The following is a 22,933-nucleotide window of genomic DNA, read 5'->3' on the forward strand; positions in this document are numbered from 1 at the left end:
CTATATATGCATCATAATTCGGGTCATGTTGAAACCATCAGTGCTGTGTGATATTTCCGTATCGTAACTGAGTTAGATTATGCGCGAAAGTCAGTTAATCCCATAACATACTGTGAGGATTATTATTGATAAGGTTTGATTGTCGTCGTTGCGATCGTCGTCCTGGTATTTAAAGGGTAGAAAAGGCATCAACTTTGTTATTACACATCAATACCTTACAATACCACCGCCACGCCACCTAGAAGTGTAGTATAGTTGTTGTTAATGCAGGAAAATCTGGAAACATTCATACGCGCATCGGGGAGTCATCGTGGAGTTCAGTGTGCAATCTGGGTTGAAATGAAATAACTATATTTCTCACGGGTGCCAATATTAAATTGGATTTTGAATTCATGCGGTTTGAAGTTGTTTGGCAATTATATCGTTGGATCATATCTCGCCGTTCACAGTCCGTTTAGTCTCTTGACTTGCCCGGGATAGGTTTGGGCTTAGCGTATAATCCCGAATGAATATACGCGAGAAGACGACGTGTGACCAGATTTTACCCTTAATTATATAGCTATTTACACCCGATTCCAGTAACGGACAGTGCGTAAATGTCTCGGGAGGTGTCCACTGTTCATCTTAACAGATGTAGACTCGGACACCCCAATACAGAGTGATCCATAATGTCTAATCCCAGCAGGCTACTATTCGTCTTGTTCCCAGATGTTTAGCAGATGTCATGTGATGCAATGTGCGACTATCTCGAAATTTGCAGTTCGCGATACAGTACGCACCCCGCAGATTGTCTCGCAAGGCGCGGTTGATGGAACGGCTTGTAGATGAGAAGACCAGTTGTGTACTAGGAATACTGCAGTCATTGATATATTGTGCTAAGCATCACTGCGCTGTGCACATTGAGTGGATGTAGAACGTATTAGTTTAATTGACCCACCCACGTGAATAAGAAACGTTAAACCTATAAAATTGCGCCGATTTTAGAGTTGCCGACAACTTGACTGCAGACTTAAATCGATGTGTACAGTGCAATTCCTTTATATATAAGCTATATCATATAGAACCACATCAGTAGAGGTAATATAGATCTAGTGTCTCTACGAATGATGTTAGGGAGCCGCACTTGTCTATCGCTATGTTAGTACAATTATAATTTTAAATACCCACGTAACGGTACTATGTTTTCCAGGCGAGATTCAACTTATCGACCACTATGTCAGATAGAAACAACAGTAAGCCGCCGTTTGTGCTGAGCATAGCTTTTCAATATTGCCAATGCATAGTCTTCAGCTCTTTTGGAATATTTTTCGTTGTCAAAGGATACAACGAAATGGAATCATTATCGATCGTCATGGGATCTCTTTTACTGGGATGTGGGGCAGTCTTATTCCTCACGTACAGGCTCAATACTATGCGCCGGGAAAGATTAAGCGAAAAGCGGATCATTGCAGCAACACGGCGTAGAAGCACGCGGGTGCGCTCGAGTACAAAAATGACTGCATCATCTGGAAAATTACCCGCCTCCACTCGACCCACGTCTGTACTGTCGAATGATCGCACAACACTGCCGCAGTATACAAGCCGAGATGATATACCCCCGCCTGCCTATGGGGAAGCTACTCCAGTAGACCGCCTGATATTTGTTGTGGATACTTATATTCAACGAGTACCGGGGCGGGTCTCTCCTCCGTTTTCGTCTCAAGACGGTGTGCCATACTACGTAAAAGAAGAAGAATATTTGGTTTGACTGATTCTCAATGAAACAAACCTGAATAATTTTGATCTACACTTGCAATGATTTCGAAGTGAACTCACAATCTTAATTTTAATTTTGGTGCGCCTGTATAGCGCACTTGTGGTCGCTGGCTGCGAAAACGTAGTTATGGCCCCCATTAACCCATCCACACCGCAAAAAGTTGAAGCTCTGGTATCGAACTTTGAAATTGGAATTACAAACGGTACTGTTTACAAGCGGACTTTTGAATACCCAATACAATTCGGTGACATACTGCTACTTTACTGAATATTTATGGGAGACGCGGCGCTTTATCATTAGCAAACGCTGTGAATTGGTTATCGCTGTTATGCCTTACACTCGACTAGAATTGAAACCCAAGCGCAATTATAAGTTAAGCTTCATGACTGTTATGGGGATTATGACGTTTTGCAGGTTCGACTGTTCTCGTGTTCGAGATGGATGGGCATTAGGGCTGTTCAAATCTTGCGGGCTACGTGATTAAATCGTTAGGTTGCCTTAAAAAACGACGCACACCAAATTTGAATTCATTCCAACCGATACTCGCGGTTTACGTAGAGTTTGAAAATTTTGAATTTGCCCAGAAACGCAAAAAAAAATTTTTTTCAAATTTTTTTGCTAACCCCATGAAATTGTTGGGCTGTCTTCAAAAACTATGCAAAACAAATTTGACTCAATTCCAAGCCGTAGAAGTGGAGTTATATCAGTTTTTCTTTGATAATTCTGGGATTATCCTTTATCGGTGGATAATCCAAGAATTTTCATCGAAAAACTGGATTAACTCCGCTTCTACGGCTTGGAATTGAGTAAAATTTGTTTTGAATAGTCTTTGAAGACAGCCCAACAATTTCATGGGGTTGGCAGAAAAATTTGAAAAAAATTTTTTTTGGCGTTTCTGGGCAAATTGAAAATTTTCAAACTCTACGTAAACCGCGAATATTGGTTGGATTGAATTCAAATTTTGTATGCGTCGTTTTTTAAGGTAACCTAATGATTTAATCACGTAGCCCGCAAGATTAAGGAGAAAAGGTTATTTTTGAACAGCCCTAATGGGCATATCAAATCGTGCTATGTTGATTGTTGATATTGCTGCCAGCAGACTGATTAGTCTGGATCGATGATTTAGCAATAATAAATTCATGGTCCCTCCGTCACTGATGTTTTCCATATCTTTGTATCGTCAAATTCAGTTATTTCACTCAATTCACTGACTGTCAGTAATAATAGCATTCGTTCTCCAACAGCTAAAGTCTATTTCATGGCGTTGAGATATAAACCTACCTATACGTAGTTCAGAAACGGAATCAGAATACACCTTACATTACAGGCTAAATTCATCGTTCGACCCCATCGTCACCGCTAGCGAGGGTGCCGGAAATTCAGGCGGAGGCCAGCTGCAGCTTGTAAAAAGTGTAATGCGCTCTGCTTTCGAAAAAGAGTGGTCATCTCAGTCCTAGACTTTTACAGTAGCGGCGCCTGCCATTTTTGGGATGAGCCGGAAATATGACCTTTTTTAATCAGCAGGCGGCTTTTGTTAGGAGTGGATTTCGTCTCGAATATCGGCCGAAGGGGTCAACGGAATAAAAACGATTGGGAAATAGTATGCTACCGTTCAGCGTATATAATATTTAATATAGCATATTGACATAATGTATTCAGAAAAGAATAAACACGTCTTACGTCGGTATTTGCTGGTTCGCAAGCAATGAAAATCCACGGATTAGATCCATGATTAAAATCGCCACGACGCGTAAATACCACGTTTGCTCACAATATGGCTGCGGGTGATCTATCTATTGATCAATCTGCATTTGAATTAGGGTGTGCAATTTTAACGTAGGTGATATGCCAAATGAAAGGATCATCACTTTCACCCTGGCCTAATTTGAGATGCATCTCCTATCCAACACTACTGATTGAGGGCGTTATAACTTGCTCCGCCATGTCACGCGACAAGGGTTGTATTTATAACAAATATCTATAGGGTATTGAATATAGGGTAGTGAATTGTAGAAAATACCGCTATCAAAGAGAACGCTTACGACGTCATGCAGAGTCGAAGAATGTAAATTTCGACATGCGAACCCTACTGACTGATCCACAAGTACTGCGATATGTTGTTGAATATGTTAGATCGACTCGAGGAATATTGTAAAACCTTTTTATGTGCATATGTGTAGGCCTAACTATCTCAGTTATATATTATGAACTTTCTGTTTAACTTGTTTCTGTCCGTGGCGCAAAAAGCCTTCAGTTGTGATAAGCGCCACTCATGCCAATGTTTTTACCTATAATAATAATAATAGGGTATTTTTACGGTCGGCGGTCATCATCATCATCATAACATTCCTTCTGTACCAACGACATATATCTACGTAGTATAGCAGTTGAGCAGACAAATTTAAGGGTTACAACCATTCCATATCGTATACGTCGGCAAGATCGGGTGTAAATCGAACGTAGGCTCATACTACATGATTTTTTGTAAAGTATTTACTCAATTATGGCATAATTTTACGACTAGGAAACAGCCTTTGTTCAAAACACTGCTTAAAACATATTTTAAACAACTTGTTTGAAACAATCATTTGTTTCAAATGCAGCCCTACACGCGATGAGTAGTGCTTAGCGATCTGCCGAAGATTTGTAGCGATGTCCAAAATGGCCTCTCTATAGTAGTGCTTAGCGATCTGCCGAAGATTTGTAGCGATGTCCAAAATGGCCTCTCTATAGTAGAGGCCGACCGATATTGATTTTTACTGGCCGATACCGATATATCGACACACTCACAAGGCTGATAACCGATATCATAGGCCGATATTAGTATGGAAAGAGCAGAGAACAATTTCACCAAAAATATTATATATTGGGCAAGATGACACTTGTTCATGCCACAGAAAGCTCAACAACAAACGAGAAAATTGAAATTGAAAAGAATTATTACTTAATTGTGCACATTCGTTGAAATTTGGGATAACCCAAAAAGCAAAACATGATACAGAATTGCAAATCAGTCCAGAAAAGGTAGATTGTAATGCAGGAAGCATAGTTTCTATGCATGCTCATTGCTCACTCAGATAAACTCGTCCTGCAAGGGTAAATCTGTCATATATCGGCCTTTGCGTCGTCGATCTCTTGAGATTGAGAACACGTGGAGCATTGAATTTCCAATAGTTTTTAATTTTTTCATATATAAAATATCGGGCGCGATATCGGCCTTCATCGGCCAATACCGATAACCGGGAAAGCTCTAAATATCGGCGTCGATAATCGGCCATGTCGATAATCGGTCGACCTCTACTTTATTTATAGAAACTGGTGATGGCGTATTTTGGTGCCTTTGTAACGCATAAGCCGGCACTGAAAATCGTATGCCTATCGAAATTATGACGCCACCTTCTTACCCAGTGACATCTAGAGCTAGCCAGCGCTGACATTGTGAGGAGACCTTTTATACAATTTTTCAACAGCTAATCGAACCGTCCCTTGTCATTACGGTGAATATCTTGGACCTCGAAAGGTATAGCGTCCTATTCGTAACTCCAACCTTTTTTAAGCAATTGTCGATTGTCCTTATCATGATGTAGACCTAGTCGCAAATGATTGGCCAGATGTTGTGGATTGTTGACGGTTTTACAACTCAGAATATATATTGACAGCAGCTGGGCGCAGAGCAGTGGCCACTGGGTGTCGAGGATTGAGAAGAAAATGTCCTCAATTGTTTCGAAATGATAGCGGCTTGTCCATAGTTTATAGTGATTCTGTTTCGGGGTTGATGTTCACAAGCCTGTCTTCGGGTTTCTCAAGTAAATACCTGAATAACCCGCTTGCCAGACCGATCATAGGATGTCCAATATTCTCTTCTTCATTACTTGAAAAACTGGTGAACAGAAATCCAAGCAAGCGTCGAGAGGTAGCGAGGTCACTCTGTTGCGTGCGCACAGCACGGCAGTGACGCTTTTATTGAGCGATGTTGGGTTTGTCGGCTTACGAAAGCGGACGACACCTACAGTGGGAAGTAGTGAGCGAACGGTGAACACTGAGTAGCATGAGGTGGGGAGGGAGGTGCGGACCATGTAAATGTAACAATCATGGAAGTATTGGTAACCATAACCCGGAACGGGCAAGGTGATATGCGGCACTGAGTTCAATGATTTCGTAGGAAACTTCACAGTAAGATATCCCGTCTTTGTATATTGCTACTTTAGTTAGCAAGGAGGGAGAGACTAACATAAAATCGAGTCTACCATAATGGGTTCAGTATAGGCGTAATATTCGATCCGTTCCCACGTAATGGCACCACCATATTTACTTTGTTTATCGCTCCTGTTTTGAACTAATTTGCGTACATTTTGTAAAATAGCACTGTGTTGATGTCAACCCTTGAAAAAAGAACTAGGTAACATTCGTCTCAAACATCTCACACAGTTACAATGTTTACCGAACAGCGAAGCTGCTTTGCTTGCCGTGTTTGTATGTCACGCTGGTACCCGTCTAACTGTCCTTGATATTTTGCATATTTTCAACTAAGAATGTTACAGTCAATTCCTTTGAACATATAAGGTAGGGAACATATATTTGTTTCCCCCGTGTTCCCCAAATCTATCTATCAATCGGCGGTTCAAACGACCAATGAATAATCTGTATTCCAATGAATACGTAATTCAACTTCGGTTTCTCCGTAATTACTACGATTGTGATTATTGAGATCTGCGAGTGTCATTCTAATATTAAATAATCATCTTAGCTGTATGGGTTGACCGCGAATGTCGTTTTCCACGTGCGAAGTTGGATGTTGCCCCTTCCCCAGATCATAATTTATACGTCCCTAATAGATATCGGATTATGCCATATCACTTCCGTCTGGATACTCTTCGCTGATCTTCTTACGATTCGGTTGTCCGTGAATAATCATACAATGCCTTGACTTAATTTGCCAAAAAGCCGCGCCCGCTTACGCGAACACGGAAACAGGATATCCGCGAAAGGAAATGAAAGCTCAAAATCATCACCACTACAAATGCTCCATTTAACACGTAGCATCATTCGATGACCCCAATAACTACGAAATAAGTAGAAGGGGAGCATCGTGCAATTGGAATTGAAACCAGTAAGCCAGAGATCTATGCATAGCCGAGCGGAGAGGTTGTAGCGAGAAGTCGCTTGGGATTATAAAACGATATGCCATCGTTTTTATTAATCATAGCCAATGGACAATTAGACATATGTAGTGTAGACAAAATATGTAAAGGGGCATAAAGATTATACTTGAATATCCCAAGACAAAGCGATCGGTAAATCGTCATCTCACCACGCTACCATGCGACCTGTTTAAGTGCAGATGTCGTGCGGACTCATCTGTCAAAAAGGCAGTCGAGGAACATCCTGTTTGCCCCGCGGGCATTATTGCATAACGCGATTGATTAGTATGGCGTATTACTGAAAGTACCCCTTTTGTCTTAGGAAAATTTACCATCACTGAGTAGATCAAATAAAGTTTGATTGGACTATGCGATAGAGCAGGGTTTACCTCTGTGAAACCATGCTTTCTTCAAGTGACCATGCTTTCATCCACACAGTCCGCAAGGAGCCGCGTCAGGAAATTTAATGTAGATTTATAGTCTTTGCGAAGGATATTACGTACACGCGCTACTGTCGTGATTTTACAGTTATTAGTCAACCTTTCCGTGTGATATTACGTAGACGTGAGAATGTCGTGATGCTGCAGTCATTAGTCAAGCTATCTTTAATTTACCAAGCATACTGTCCTTTTCAGATGAGACCTAACTCAGAGCCGGCTAGTTCCCGCAGCGGCGCCACTGCGGCATGGGACTGGAAAACACAGCATCGAATACTTCAATACGCTACAATCTTTGCATCGGGAACAGTATTGGTTATATTGGGCCTTGTGGAATTGAAACGCACACTGATAACACTTGGAGTTCTCATGAATGGATGTTTAGCCGTTACTCTGCTCGTCGTGAAGCTGATAGCCCGGATTCGAAAAAGGTCGAACAGACAGCGGATCCCCACAGCAGCGCGTGGTAATGACATGCGGGTATACTCCATCACAGGGCCGAATGCATCGTATGAAAGAATGCCTGTGTCCAGCAGACGAATGCCCGTGCACAGTGTGCAATCGAATGATAGACAACCGTCGCCGCCGTATGCATGTATCGATATACCGCCGCCTTCCTACGATGAAGTCACGAAAGGCGACAACGAGATATCTGTTGACGTAAACACGCTTCATGAGTGCTGATGGTGGTCTCTCTCCTCAATACATGCAGTGTCTTGTATTTTGTCGAGGATGGATGCGTCTCAAGTGCGGCCTGTCTGAAGCCCAGTGGGAGAACACCCAAAGATTTGTGGTTACCAGTGACGTCTTCGAAGCGTACGCTGTCGATTGTTGATTTGATTTTGCAGCGTCCCAAACGTACATGGGATAAGTTGATTGTGGGACTATACAGTATACATCTCTGCTTTTCGGCCCGTCTATATACGCTCCGCTATGTAAGCATTTCATCTAGAATTTATATTGAAATTGTGAACGAAACGGTTTAAGCCGCACCTGCATGCAAACACGAAACGGGACGTAACTTCAAATCTGAACTATTTGAACTGTATATTTCGCAAACGCGATGAGCACGTAATATTTTGAATACACACTGGATTCAATAAATATGGAAAAGCGGGCCGTCGTCATTTCGTCTATTGTGTATGGGCTTAGGGCAACGGTGGACACTAGACAAGTGGACATGCAGCTAGAAATTAAAATATGGGGTCTAGACTCTAGGTTGGAACGTAGGTAGGCCTACAGTGTACTCTGCATAGCCGATTGTCTTGGGATGAGGATCGCTATGTGACGGAATTCAATTTGATATTCGTACTCATTTTTGTAGTAATTATTACATTGCAATATATTTCACCTAAGATCATGAAGATGCTTGGACCCTGCTGCCCACGCCTAATTGGTCTAGTCACTGTTATTTTGGAGTTGTGCACATGCAAATGTTAAAGGGGCACTGCACTCTAAAATGATGTGGTCTCAAATTGAAGGGCAAAACGAAAGAAAAATTTTGGCCGCAGCCGTTTTCTTCAGAACGCCCCCGTAATAGAGCTGCAATGTATTGAAATTTCCACAGGGGCGTCACGCTCCAGCAGTCACGCAGAGATCGAACTTTATATAGTTGTCAGCTTGGCTTGTTCTTTTTACGCCCTCAACTACACGAGGAATATTACTTCAGATGAAACCAAATAAAATATATTAGAGGTTGAAGTGGAAATATATTTCGCAGCAGAGCGTCGGAGCATGGACTGTGATGTTTTTGAGTTACTTAGGTTATCATACGTCCTCTTTTAAGAGGATTTGTCCTCTTTTTTGACTTTTTGAAAGTGTCCTAGGAGGATGCCCAAATGCCCAATTAAGATTTTGTCCTCTTTTCTGAGAATTTTGGTTAAATACAGGGCAAAATCCGACTGAGATAAAGTAAATCAGCACTGACGTAACGCTCCGGCGGCTATTTCGGGAGCTGAGCCGAAAAGTTGAACTTTTTCTTTTTTCTAGTCAACCGACCACGAAGTTGGAAAAATTTATCATTGTTTCAGGATTTTCCTCCGGTATTGCAAGTCTGAAAATTTTGAAAAAGTGTCCTCTTTTCAGATTTTCATTTAGATTTCCAAAATTGTTTTCTTCATCTCAAGACTGCTGCAACATCAGCTCCATCGTAAAGAGTTTTCAGTCTGTATAATGCGAAACGAGCCAAGCTTGTTGTACAGTACAGACGTTAGCCATTCTTATATGCTTGTGATAATGAACTCTGATTGGATATGTGATAAAGTAGAATGTTGCTGTATTTTTTCTCATTCGGAACATCATTCAATTTCCAAGTTTTTGCCAATGCAGTAATTCTAATTCTAATCTAATTTGGAAAAAACTGTGTAGCTCTAATTTAAGTTGTAATCCAATTTGGAAAAAATCGTACAGCATTAATACCAATTGTAATCTAATTTCGGGAAAGACTGGGCAGCTCTTATACTAATTCTAATCTGATTAGGTGGATCCGAACATTTTCTAGTTGTCCAGGTCTGCCCGAATGATTCGGTTCCGAATCATAGGCGCCGTGTCGAATATTCGAGTTGTGACGTCACAACAGCGTGGAAGATATGGCACGTTCAAATATTTATCTTTTATGTGACCGCAAAGAAAATAATGCTGGTTCTTCACCGCATAAAGGAAATTCTGTATTTTTTCGGTCATACTTAGCATGTAATCTTATAACTAGTTTTGCCGACAAACCGAAGTAGCCCAAAATCACAGCTACATCAGGAAGTAGTGCGAGTAGGTGAAATCTACTTGAAGTATATTACGTTACTGACCACCTCTGCAGATATGTCATTTCCAAGAACATGCGTAGCTTTGTATTACATGTTTGGAAGCTGATGTAATACGAGCATACGAGGTTTCAAGACTACCACAGTGGGGAAAAGTACAGAGACTATAATTCTCGTTGATAATATAACTCATCATGGAATTAGGCGTGTAGTTTCAGTACTCGAAAAAAACATTTCTCACTAATCGACTCGAATTATTCCAATTAATAGTCGATTTAGATTCGAATTCTCCAATCATTGTGTCCAAGCCCTGGCCTACTTATAAGCCCAATTTGGTATGTTACTTCATGACCAATCTAAATGTAGTTCGAAACTTTCAATATAGTTTAAATTTATGTTCGAGGCAGACATGGGGTAATCGCGATTAGTAATCGTAATCGATTACGACGATTACAGCATTTTCAAGTAATCGTAATCGCAATCGATTACATTCGAAAAAAATCCGAAGTAATCGTAATCGTAATCGACTACTTCCCATATTTAATCGATTTCTCTGTGAAAGAACGATTACTTTTTATTTGTACAAGGACTATGACACAAACTGAACAAGTGAACATTTGTGAACAAGGAAGAGATATTATACAAGATTCGTGATAGCACAAGGGTCTGATTTTCAAACGCCACTGCTCATTATTACGTCAGAAGCCGCAGTTAGCTTTGCGCGTCATTGCGTAAGAAAGTATCCACAGTAAATAGATGTTCGATGTACGTACGTCGTACACTGGTGTGATTGTAAGAACACCTGCCGTGCTTTATATCAGGTTATCAACACGTTCCACACGCCACTACCTTGCAGCAGTATAGTTTGTCTCCGCTCTGCCTAGTTTAAAATAGTACCTTATGTGTTGATGTTTAGTTATGCTTAGTTAAACGCAGTTTGACCGTTGCTGCTTTGCGAGCAGTAGGCCTATCTAGTACGTACGGACACCGGACAAAGATTTGATATTTTGTACTCGTCAAATAAAACATTGGGGTTTCCACAACGAAGCAGTAAAATCAACAGCTGATGATATATATATATATATATATATATATCATAACCGAGCCGTTTTTGCCGTTTCTCCTAACTGCAGCTTGCATTATTAAGTTGATTAAGTTGAAGGCAGAATTTTATGTTCGCTTCTTCTTGTTCTCATATGACACTACTTGAAACGGGTGCCAATCGTTATTTCACAATTATTTACTCAACATTGGGATCTACCGCCATGGTCATGTGCTTATATATCATGTTAGCGTGGGATGTAGCTGGAATCAGGACCAAAACAGCAATTCGTCCCCCAGTCCAAACGTTGGTCTTTGGCCCCATAGGGTGGCAATCTCAAGTTGAAGACTGAATTTCGTCAATAATATTAGTAATTGCATTATATTACTCTTACTTTTCAATCCTCTCTCAGCCCCCGATGGTCAAATCTACCTGTGGAGTTTGTTTGTTTGTTTGAGGTATTCATGGTGTTTGTCGACTACAACGGTCATTTACACCAGGCCGATTTTCTACATTTTTGATTCCGTCTCTGCCAACTTGTAGCACGGCCCACTTCTAGGCTTTTTGTAAGACACCGTTTACGCGGATGAGGCGGCCAGGAGGAGCCTAGGTAAACCTCCAACACTTTGGTAGGAACCATTGATGTTCCGGCCATGGATTATACCACTGCTCTATCTCGCCACGCAATTACCTACCAGTAGAGCTGGGGGCACGTAATTCATAATTCATATTATCTTGTTATAATTACTTTAGTGTATGTTGTTAATTCGTGACCTCCGATTTGTTATATAATCAAAAGATATTGTTGTGGCTCAAACGTAGCAGACTAAATGAAAAACTTTCGTGAGACGCACAAACAAATTGTCATGTCTTATATCATGACTGCATGTCTAGCAACTCAATTTGTAAATTGCTAGGGTCAGTGGCCACATTAACTACAATAGGACTTGAAAACAATTTCATCATGGGCAAAAAAGCATTCATTCCGTCAATGCGACCGTTGAACAAAACAATCAAGTCAAAGATCCATTGGTTTGATGGTCAGATAGCGTTGTAAAATGTATTGTAACACCACTTGCTCTTAATCAAGTCCGATGATAAGCAAACTTAAATCTGAGTGCCCATCCAAACGCATTTGAGTGTGAGCATACTTTCTGACGTGAGTTGAGTAACGAAATCGTTGCCGAGTAGAGAATCGTTACTCGACAGCAAAGGAATTGGTCTCCACCCTTAATTATAAACTCCAGTTTCCAAGCCAAGCAAGTGTAATTTTTAATATCATTTTTTTGTTTGTTATAGATTTATTTTTTATTATTTTTGTTGGATTTTCCAACGTCAATGTGAGCTGCAAGTAGGCTAGCTGGGAGCCGTAGCTGGGAATCACTGATCTAGAGAGGATTTTCAAGTTAATTAGACCTCTCGAAAATACTCTATAACTATTTTGGTTTACGAAATACTTTTTGAGTCCCCTTCGAGCTCGCTCTCCACCCTATTGGGGAATTTGGGGTGCGGCAGTTATGGCCCTGGCAAGAATGCAAATCGTTGGGCGCGATAAATTGACCTCTATAAAAATGGGCAATAGGTACATTATGACGTAACAAGCAAATGACGCATCTTTTTTATAGGGAGTTTGTTATCTCATTAGGCCTTTTCAGCGCAATCCATATATTGTCTTCCAGCATAGCTTCTAAGATGTAAAATAAATGTAATCGTGAGTAATCGTGATTACTTTTCCAATGTAATCGTAATCGTAATCGACTACTTCCTGATTTTGCTGTAATCGTAATCGTAATCGTAATCGCGTCATTAGGAAGTAATCGTAATCGCAATCGATTCCATTCACGAAGTAATCACCCCATGTCTGGTTCGAGGTAGCCTATGTTAAAATTGGTACAAGCAATTGTATCCCGCTCACAAACTCTACAATAGCTGACGGATCGAGCTCAGTTTGATACCGAGAGACGCGGGATTTTACGCTGGGGTTACTGTGTCGCTATGCAATGCTGTTTCGAAACAAATCAATGTGTGGAATGTGCACGGAAAACAATTTTCGTCCGACTGAGCCTGCTCAAAATACACCGCTGAGTGACAACGCGTCTCAGTTCAACTCAACCAATTTCTGTACACATCCACCCATGTCTACCGCAAAAAGAGCAAAGAAGCTACAAATATGTTGATCATGCGTACACCGTTTCAATATCCCACTGTATGGGTTGAATTTATTGCAAACAAACCATTTGAAAAGAGTTCTTGTCATAACTATAATGCACAAATCATAATGCACTTGTTTCGTGTAGATGTGTGTAGAGCAGACCTCTACGCGGCCTTTTTAAAGTTCATCCATCGACTGCCTGAAATCGACCGAAGAGCAACGACACCTAGCGTTCATCACGTTTTGCCATTGGAATAGTCCAGAGAGCAGCATGAAACGTTAGCGTCAAACGTGCTCAAGTCCACTCAAGAGGTCCCTCTTGTTATTAGATTCCATTCGTCCATTGAGGGTAGCTGAGCGAATCGTGCGGGCTGCTTGTACGATATTACTTCCGTCATTGATGGAATAATACGTAACCAAGGCGGACGCCGTTTCGTCGGTGCAGCACAACGGTACCGTGCTTTGTACTGAATATGATAATCGAACATTGCTGGCTGCATCTTGATTAACTGCGAGTTTTGTTGCTGATTTGCATTGGTACCGGGTAAGCCATGATAAGACCAGGAAAGTTCCAGCTGTGAATAAGGCGATCCCGAAAGCATAGATAGTCTTGCCAGTTATTTCCGAGTAAAAGTTCTCGTCATCTACAGTGCTGACTTGATTTTTTTGACCCGCATCCACCCCAGCCGGACCAGGATGTCGTTCGTTGTCACTATACCTCTCTTTGATAGTGATGGCCGCTCCTACCACAACGAGGAAGACGCCAAAAAACAGAATCATTTTCCAAATGCTGTCGATAGAGATGCGGCCCGCTGCTTTGGCCAAATCGTTATTGTTTTTCTGTAACCCCGTGTCACGGTCACGCTTAAGTAACATACACAGCCGCTTCATTTTGCGTGATTCAATGTAAATCTCTGTCAAAAGATGGGATTATAATGATTATTTATTCTCATCGATGTGTCGCTCAATAAGGCAAGTTGAAAATACAGTCATAACATCGTCTCGTATATACGTAGCCCGCCATAGATGAAGACCAACGCATACCATGTATATCACCATTCTTACACAATAATCACGATATATGTACATAAAATGTACTATTTAATGAGCGGTAGCCGCATTTAATAGTCGACTACACTTCATCATAACTACTAAGACTCAGACAGACGAAAATATTGACCCAATATAATATAGGCCTAAATCACTGTTTACTTGTTCAGACAAAGTCGCCTTCGAGTTCATAATACCCTTCCTAGCATCGCCAGAGATGAAATATACAACTATATATATTTCTTACACATCCAATCCTATAGAAGCTAAGGGTAGTCTATAGTAGATCTCTATCCTCTGACTGTATGCAGGAGCAATGTATGCACGTAATATTTCACGGAAACATTGAAAGGTGAAATTTTATGCACTCTAATACTTTGCTCAATAGAATAGTCCTTAAGATAAACTCAATATAAATGAATACAGCTTCAACTGGCGCTTTGAAATTGACAATCAGAACTTCTAGTCTTCGTAAACCATGAACCCTACAACCACGCGTTACTTTCATCGACGCTTGACTGACATTTTGCCGTCATCTCGTCGTTTCGTAAAGTCGTCAGAGCTCAATTCATGATCATAACCTGTCTCTAAAAGCCCACAAAATGCAACATACTAACCAACATGACAGAAAAAGGGCAATTTACGACTACATCTGATTGGACGGAGAGCAGCATTACACCACCGTGCTACTCTTGCTTAGGGACATATACATTGCAAGCATGCTATTTTATGTGTCACACCATAAAAGCTAGCCGCCCACCATAATTGTCGGTTTCAACTGTTACTATTATGCCGTTAATTATGATACATATATCTCTTATGCATTTGTATACGAGTAACAACAATTGTAAATAATAGCTGCTACTAAACGAACACCAATTATGCATGTATATTAAGATCGGTGCGACCACAAGCGCAAGCAGAACGAGTGATACGACGAGGATTAGTCATTCAAGATAGGCAAGTTGGTAAACATTGCGTGGCCTACATAGGCTATTTGCTGCGATTCGCTCCTGGGTTGGTGCGACCGATGCCCAAGTAGGACAGTCCCGGATGGCTTCAATTTTTTTTTTCAAATTCCAATATTTAAGTTTTGCGCAGCATCATTCAACAATGCGAATGCCCTTATTGCACCAGCCCTCTTCGCGATTACGACGTTTGACACCAGCACATGGCAACATCCAACTTGTGCGGTACGATGTGAGAGTGAATAGTAGTGTTAGCGTCCAGTAGGTCACATGAAGTGCGTGAATAGAATGAAACCAGGCTATGTAAAGTCCCGGAAGTGTTTAATCTGGGATGGATCTGCTAATTCCAGTCGCGACACCACTTACAAGCTGGCCAGAACAACGCATACAAATGTGCATCATCTAAATTTATGATATCATTGACACCCGTTACACGGATTTAAGACCTGACCTTGTGATTTGACATTTTACGCAATAAGGGGAACGCGTTGTCGTTGTCATTGCCACATTACGTATATAAAGCAAAGATGTCATACATACACCACAGAATAAGGTTACTAACACTATATACTCGTTTTACTTCGATATTTGTCTGAATCGCTATTTCGTTTTTCATTTTATTCAATGTTGTCGAGTATAAAGTGGCACCACATATTGTCGTATTTTCTGCCAGTCAAAGTGATCGGAAAAGGGAAAAATATGATAAGACGACACGTTGCGCATCTACATCTGCATTTATACATTTCCTATTTAGATCATACACAGTGTTATTTTGGTTTTCTTATATACCGGTACTCAGCTTTTATTCAACTGGAAACAACATATCTTCGGAAAATGAGAATTTATTCGTACACTCGTCTTTACTCAGATACAGTGTGCCAATTATGTGTGATTACCCTCGTTACGGATAATGATTTATTTAGAAAGTTGGATACCTCCTTGCGTAAATAGCGGTTCTCATCTGCATCTTGACGACAAATGGACCAGCATGGCGTATTACAACTCATTTATTCCTAAACGACTGTGGCGAGATAGCGCAGTGGTATAATCCGCGGCTACAACACCAATGGGTGTAGGTTCGAGTCCGACCGAGGTCGACTTCCGAATTCGATACCTAAGTGTTGGAGGTTTACCTAGGCCCCTCCTCGCCACCTCATCCGCGTCAGCGGTGTCTTACAAAAGCCTAGAGGTGGGCCGTGCTATAAGTCGGCAGTTACGGAAAATAAGAAGAATATCGGCCTGGTGTAAATGACCATAGTAGTCGACAAACACCATGAATACCCCAAAACAAACAAACAAACAATTCCTAAACGACCCTGCTATGTGGCTGTTGAACTATGACAAACGTTGTCCTGTTGTCGATGTCGAAACAATCGAATCATCATAGTATATCTATCCTTGATATAAAAGTTTCCCAACTTCTGTTCGAAAGAAATATAAAACGGCTAGGCTGGATTAGTCGGGGACATATCGATACTCAGCTCACTACCAATCGTGCAACATCGTGATTATGGTTATATGATAACCCTATTTTGGTACACTCGGCTATACCGTAAGAAGTGTTGAGAACTGACTAATATATTGGGTGTAACCTTGGCGTGCGAATTTTAGCAATCATCGTCAGCCGAGTTGTAGCATCGTCCATGTTTAAAAGATACCGTGTTTCTTTCATGGATTGATTTCGTTCTGCTCTAGTATATATATAGTCACGAATCCTAAGATAGCTGCAAAACTATCGACTTCCGAATTTGAAATCTTCATAGTAGAACAAACGGCCACGTGCGATACGTCATACGTCACACGGTTATCATGGAAATACTATCTCATATGTCTGCGTCAAGTCAACCACTTTATCAGTAACCACACTAATCTGTACCTGTGATCACTGAAGCTAAAATATAATTTAGTATTGAACTGAATGATCGCTGCTTTCTCGAAAATATCGCATTCGTAGCTGTACTAGTGTACTTACACTATGTCGATAAGGCTCTCTCTCGTCCATTCCCTAGGCTGAAATAGTTTTTCGTCAGCACTGCACAGTGCACAATAGCACAAGCACATCTATCATGGTTAATGCGTATAGGGTTGACTTTATATAGCGTCGTGATGATGGTTGGTATTAGTTTGCTTTACTCTGGTAAGTAAACAAAGCAGAGTGTTGTGAAAATCTTAGCTGTGACCTCGTTTGTTGATGACACTCGACAATAAGGACAAGTGATTTATCACGTAACTGTACTAATTACTCTTGACTTCAATCCTATTTTATTGCCCTATCTGGCACGGTGCTTGTTAGACAGGCTGCCAGACGGCACGCATCATCGTCCGCGTGCATGATGTAAAACTTGACCCAGACAGAGCAATGAAATGAAAATTGCTGTCCCTATACTAAAACGTGCAAGCCTGGTATAACAGATTTCATAGTTAGCACAACAGTTTAGTGTTCGATTCGCTTGGGGTACGTCGTGATGCGCCGCGCAAATTGTAAATACGCTGTCGGGAGTTGGATAATTTCATGACTTTGCAGTAAATAGAGACAGGCCTATACCAAACGCACCCGACATATCAAAACAGCTAAACCACTTACACTTCAGTCTATACCAGTGTTTTTTTTCTTCACATTTTGGGAAACATTGAACCCAGAATGAATGAATTCATCAAACCCTTCGAAGGTTAAAAATAAGACGCGATTTGTTCGATCTTACACCTTGTGACTGCAACAATACGGAACTGCTCCATCACATTCTTTTGAATCTCGCGATTATCAACAATTTTGCAATCAAAACATGAGTTGAATTACGATAAAACTACCCAGTCTCTGCTACATGATGAACATGATGAGCATTCTATGTATTCTTATTTATTGGTCTCATAATTAGCAAACAAAGGCATGTCGACCCTTAGCACAGTGCGACAAATTGAAAGGAATCATCATTGATTACAGACGTTGTATATAGAAATGCATTACGTTTTAAAGTTTATATAAATGCAATAAGTACCATACTTCATTAAAGCACTAATAAAAAAGTGTACGAGAAACGTACGTACACACACGATCGACCAAAGATAACTAAAATCCATCATGGACAATACAAACACAAAATATCTTAACTTAATGTATAGTGTGCATAGAGTTTGGAAAATGGCTCAATGTAAACGTAGATATAGGCTCCACCGAACATAAGTATTGTCTACATCCTACATGTAATTGCATAACGAACAATGTACCATAGATTAGCAACAGAAATACAGTCAGGCGCAAGAAAGGCACTCAATTATTGTAAAAACTGATCGTGAATTTACGGAACAACTGGTTGATCCAGATTTAGATTTCACAATCTCTTCAAATTGAAAATGTCGATTCCTAGACTTCATCATGGTCTCTCGCGATGCATCTGAAATATAATGTCACATGTCACATGCACGTGGTTTTGTAAACCTTTTTTGACTGGGTCTATTATGAGAGTAGCCTCGAAAAGATAATATGATATCCAAAGTCTACTTTGACTAGATAAATTTAAACATTTTGGTAAAGCGAGAAGGTAAACTCGGCAAACTTATCCTTCGTGAATGGCCAGTTGCAACCTTTATGGGTAATGGGTATACATCGCTAGGCTTCGACAACTGTAGAATTGGTATTCGTTTCTTATATAATGTCCTTGTGTAAGACTCGACATTCCAAGCCGGTGACTGTCTATATACCTGCAAGCAGCTGTCAAAGACATCGATATGTCCCCGTCCAGGTCACTGTGCATTTGTTGATTGTAACGTACTTCTTGGGTTACATAATGCCCATCATCCAGCTCGCGGCCAGTTACTGGATCGAGACAGTGCCGAGGGCAAATGGAGTCTGTGAAAATGCTTGGCGAAAGATTCCGGCATGTAATGCTGCAATGAAATAAAACGAATAAGTGTGATTTTAAAGCAGTTTGCGCAATGCACATGTTATGCGCAAAATTTTCCCACAGCCAACACCAAAGCCGATTGACAATCACATTGGGCTGGTAGTCTACAGCGACAGCGTCAGGATGGAAATTGAAAAAAATCGGCCGCCTGCTAACCGCTTCGCTGCCAGTTGCCACTTTCTATATATATCGAGTTCATGTCGGTATGTATCGCTATAGGACTACTGTATTCCCACTGTATAGTGCACTAGTGCAGATTGCAGTAGTAATATTATCTCATATTACCAATCTCATATTACCAATTACCAATCTCATATTACCATATTACCAATGCAATCCTCTACGTATCTATATACGCCGCTAGGGGGCAAGATGTTCTCCTGGTATCTCGAAATTTTGGATCTTGGTTATTATTGTGACGTCATAGTGCACCGTAGATGATTCATAACAGTAGTTGTATTATCTAAAATCCCAATACAACCTTGTACGTAACTAGGGGGCAAGACCTTCCCCTGCTCTCTCCAAAGTGTGGATTTTGGTGATTATGGGGACTTCATTTCAGTTTAATGCGTTGTAATATCTATCCACCCATCCGTAATGCCTTAAATCCCCGAAGACTCTTGGAGGTGCAGAAATTTAATATACAATTGAATAATATATTCATGTTGAAATAAACCCGAATATTTTCGGCTGACAAGCGTCAGGGGTAATCGACAGCAACTTATAGAGAATTCAAAGGAGCTTTGTATATCAACAATCGTATCACCAATTGCGACACATGTACTGATTTATTCGTCTTTATTGCAACAAGAATCTATTATTCAGATCTAGCATTCATCACAACGTCCACATATGCGACAACAATCTTAACTCTGTAAGGGAGAGATGTGAAATAGTGGAATCATCATATGTATTCTGTATCCAACGAATTACTGGCACTTCATACAGCTCGATAATGAGATTATCACCGATGCGGCCATGATTAACAAAACATTCCGTTGAAATCCAAGTGACACCATCACTATCTAATTGTAAACTTACGTTTCTTGAGTGTAGGAAACGAATCCGCTTTCTTCTGAGCTAATATCCGTTATATAACAGTCGTGTCTTCTGAAGAAGCGAGACCTAACCGCAGAGAGAAATGAAGAGTGATGACGTTCCGCTGGTTATCATTCGGGTGAAGTAGTTCTACTGACCTTCGATCAAACGCTGATGCTTCAGTACACAGGATTGATATAAAAAACGCTGATAATATCTGCCGAACAGAATGTAATCATTATTAATTATTCCGTATACCACATTGTCTAAATTCGTTATTTTAACGCCTAAAAGGCATGGTTACACAGCATCATGCACTGTTATTTCACTAACCTAGGACTGACTCGAACGTTTATGTGTGTTTTAACATAAAATATTGTGTAAAGGTATTCGTATTGTTTCGGAGAGGTACCATACTACTTTAAAATGCAATATAGATGGGTATATAGGGCCGAACACGAAACTCAGGAATGAGATTAAGTTTAGATTTACAACGGAGTTACAAAACAAACACTATTTTGGCGATCTCAACCGTATTTGAGTGTATTTTCATTTCTGATTTTCGAGTTTTCAGCATTCGGATTTAGGATATTTAATCTGCAATGATGGGAGGCTTTTGAACAGGAGTGGCTCGCTACTGGATGTGACGTTTTCTTGTCAATTGAAAATGTGAAAATTAAATGATGTGGACTTTAGCTGTATATAGTGTTATTAATTCCTTCATATTGACTTTACAAATCATGTCCCCATCATACACTTATGAATTTGCCTCTTAGACATTAGCTTGTCCTCAAGTTTTCATACTTTTGTTATTGTACACTGGGGTGAAGTTTACGAAAAAATACTATGTCACCTGATTAGTGAAGAACGCAATATCGGGACTTGGTGATCTAGCGTGTTGCACGATTACCCACTTCTCGTCCTGCTACTTTCATATACATTGAATTGACCTCAACTAATCACGGAATACTTTTCTAGGCTCATGCCCGACCAATTACCAAGGTCTTCATTGTGTCATCTCAATATTATGTAACATTTGGAAACACTTCGACGAAAAGAGAATTTCCCAATACCCACCTAGATTAAATATGACAGAATAGGCCCTTTCTGTACGTTTTACGCCCACGTATACCATTACACAACCAAGAAGTGCGTCAAGTCGGTGGAGTCTGTTTTATCGCAATGTAAGCACCACAACATGTGGCGCATTGTTCACATCAAAACACGACAGTTTAAGTGCGGAGCTTATGTGACAGTGACATATGTCTCGCCATGTTTTCGCGAGATAATGGATCTCTCATTTTGTACATTTGGCGTTCTGAAGTCTCAAGTACCGGTTTTCTCCAACGAATTCGCTATGAGAACATCTATGCTATGTCATTGCTATGAGAACCGACATGTGCCACGTTCCACATTAATCGTTTTACGCGCCACGTTCCACATTAATCCTTTTATGTTTTCTCTCATCATTTGCCATCCAGTTCGCATGCCTCTTATTTAAATGCTCTCTAGGCCAAGGTGGGTGTCTGATTGAAACGCTACTCCAAGTCGTTTCTTTTCATTATATCGCAATATTGTGGTGTTTTTTTCTGATAAAAATTTCAATAAATATATCACTGACTGAACACGTTATATATGTAAGGCAGAGGTCTCAAACTCAAATGTGCTCGCGGGCCAGTTTTCCAGTTTTGACGACGCCGCGGGCCGCAGCATTTATAGGGTATTCTATGTCTTTCCAAGTAGGCCTTATTTGGCGGGAATGAATAGTCCTATTGAAAGTGAGCCGATCCAGCAGACTGACAGTAAACACACATCGTCAAAATGTGATTTACTATTGTATTAATTCAGGCCTGGCATGAAAAGAATCATCACATTTATAACTATTTCAATAGAATCGTTGTTGCACTTGATATGTATTAATTATAAGATATAGACACCATATGGGCGGACAAATGTATGATGCCATCATAAAAGCTATCGGGTCATAATTTTGCAGCTACTATTGAATATTTTGACTAACAGATTGATAATAGAGACTGATCTGATATCAAAACATTTTTCGGTTGAGCTGTGATTCCAATCCAAGATTCGGGTATACTTCTGATAAGTGGGCTATTAATCTCATGGTGAAATATCTTCAAATATAGGAGCAGAAAAAATATAAATATAATAATGAATGTGTCCTATTTATTGAGATGTCGGAACGCCGAACGACCCATTGTTGTTACATCGTTGGAGCGTACCACATACGGTACTCGGTACCTTTAAGTGACCTTAAAAACATGGTTTAGCGACCAAAAAAAATGTAACTAACAGAATGCCAATGGTTGCCATAACCACTTGTTTAGTTAGCGAAATACCAATCTGCCACCTTCTGACCTATTATTACTCCCCTGATACGCGATTAGTTTGTTGCGCCCATGGTTCTAACAAATTCACGGCATTCCGAGTCACTCCGAGTCTGAGTAATTCTAAGAAAGGTCGCGTCCAAGTCCAACTCACAATTTTCAGTCACGAATCGTCTAAGGGTCAGGTTTTGTCATCATGAATGGGAAATGTGGCGAAATAGTGAATCTTTCACTGCATATGGTAGCGTTTGCAATTGATGCAATAGTGAAGTTTGCGGAATAGTGAATACCTTCAGACTTTCAGAGCAATTTAAGAGGGAATTTTCACTTTATAACCTCAAAA

General features: G+C 40.5%; 1 protein-coding gene and 2 long non-coding RNA genes across 3 annotated transcripts in view; 2 read left to right on the forward strand and 1 right to left on the reverse strand.

The window, feature by feature from the left end:
• Positions 1–22,933, forward strand: part of LOC145452182 (uncharacterized) — a 377,577-nt gene that overhangs the window by 105,281 nt on the left and 249,363 nt on the right. The gene's annotated exons all lie outside the window — the stretch shown is intronic.
• On the forward strand, positions 7,349–8,447 carry LOC145451642 (uncharacterized). Its single transcript, XR_013918975.1, has 2 exons — positions 7,349–7,765; positions 7,831–8,447. It is a non-coding gene; the product is annotated as an uncharacterized LOC145451642 (long non-coding RNA).
• LOC145451507 (uncharacterized) lies at positions 18,154–21,094 on the reverse strand. Its single transcript, XR_013918934.1, has 4 exons — positions 20,401–21,094; positions 20,246–20,329; positions 19,002–19,187; positions 18,154–18,694 (listed from the first exon to the last, which is right to left on the reverse strand). It is a non-coding gene; the product is annotated as an uncharacterized LOC145451507 (long non-coding RNA).

The sequence above is a fragment of the Botryllus schlosseri genome, chromosome 12 (genome assembly GCF_051294905.1).
Source record: "Botryllus schlosseri isolate E-star chromosome 12, Bs_hap1, whole genome shotgun sequence".
NCBI lineage: Eukaryota > Metazoa > Chordata > Ascidiacea > Stolidobranchia > Styelidae > Botryllus > Botryllus schlosseri.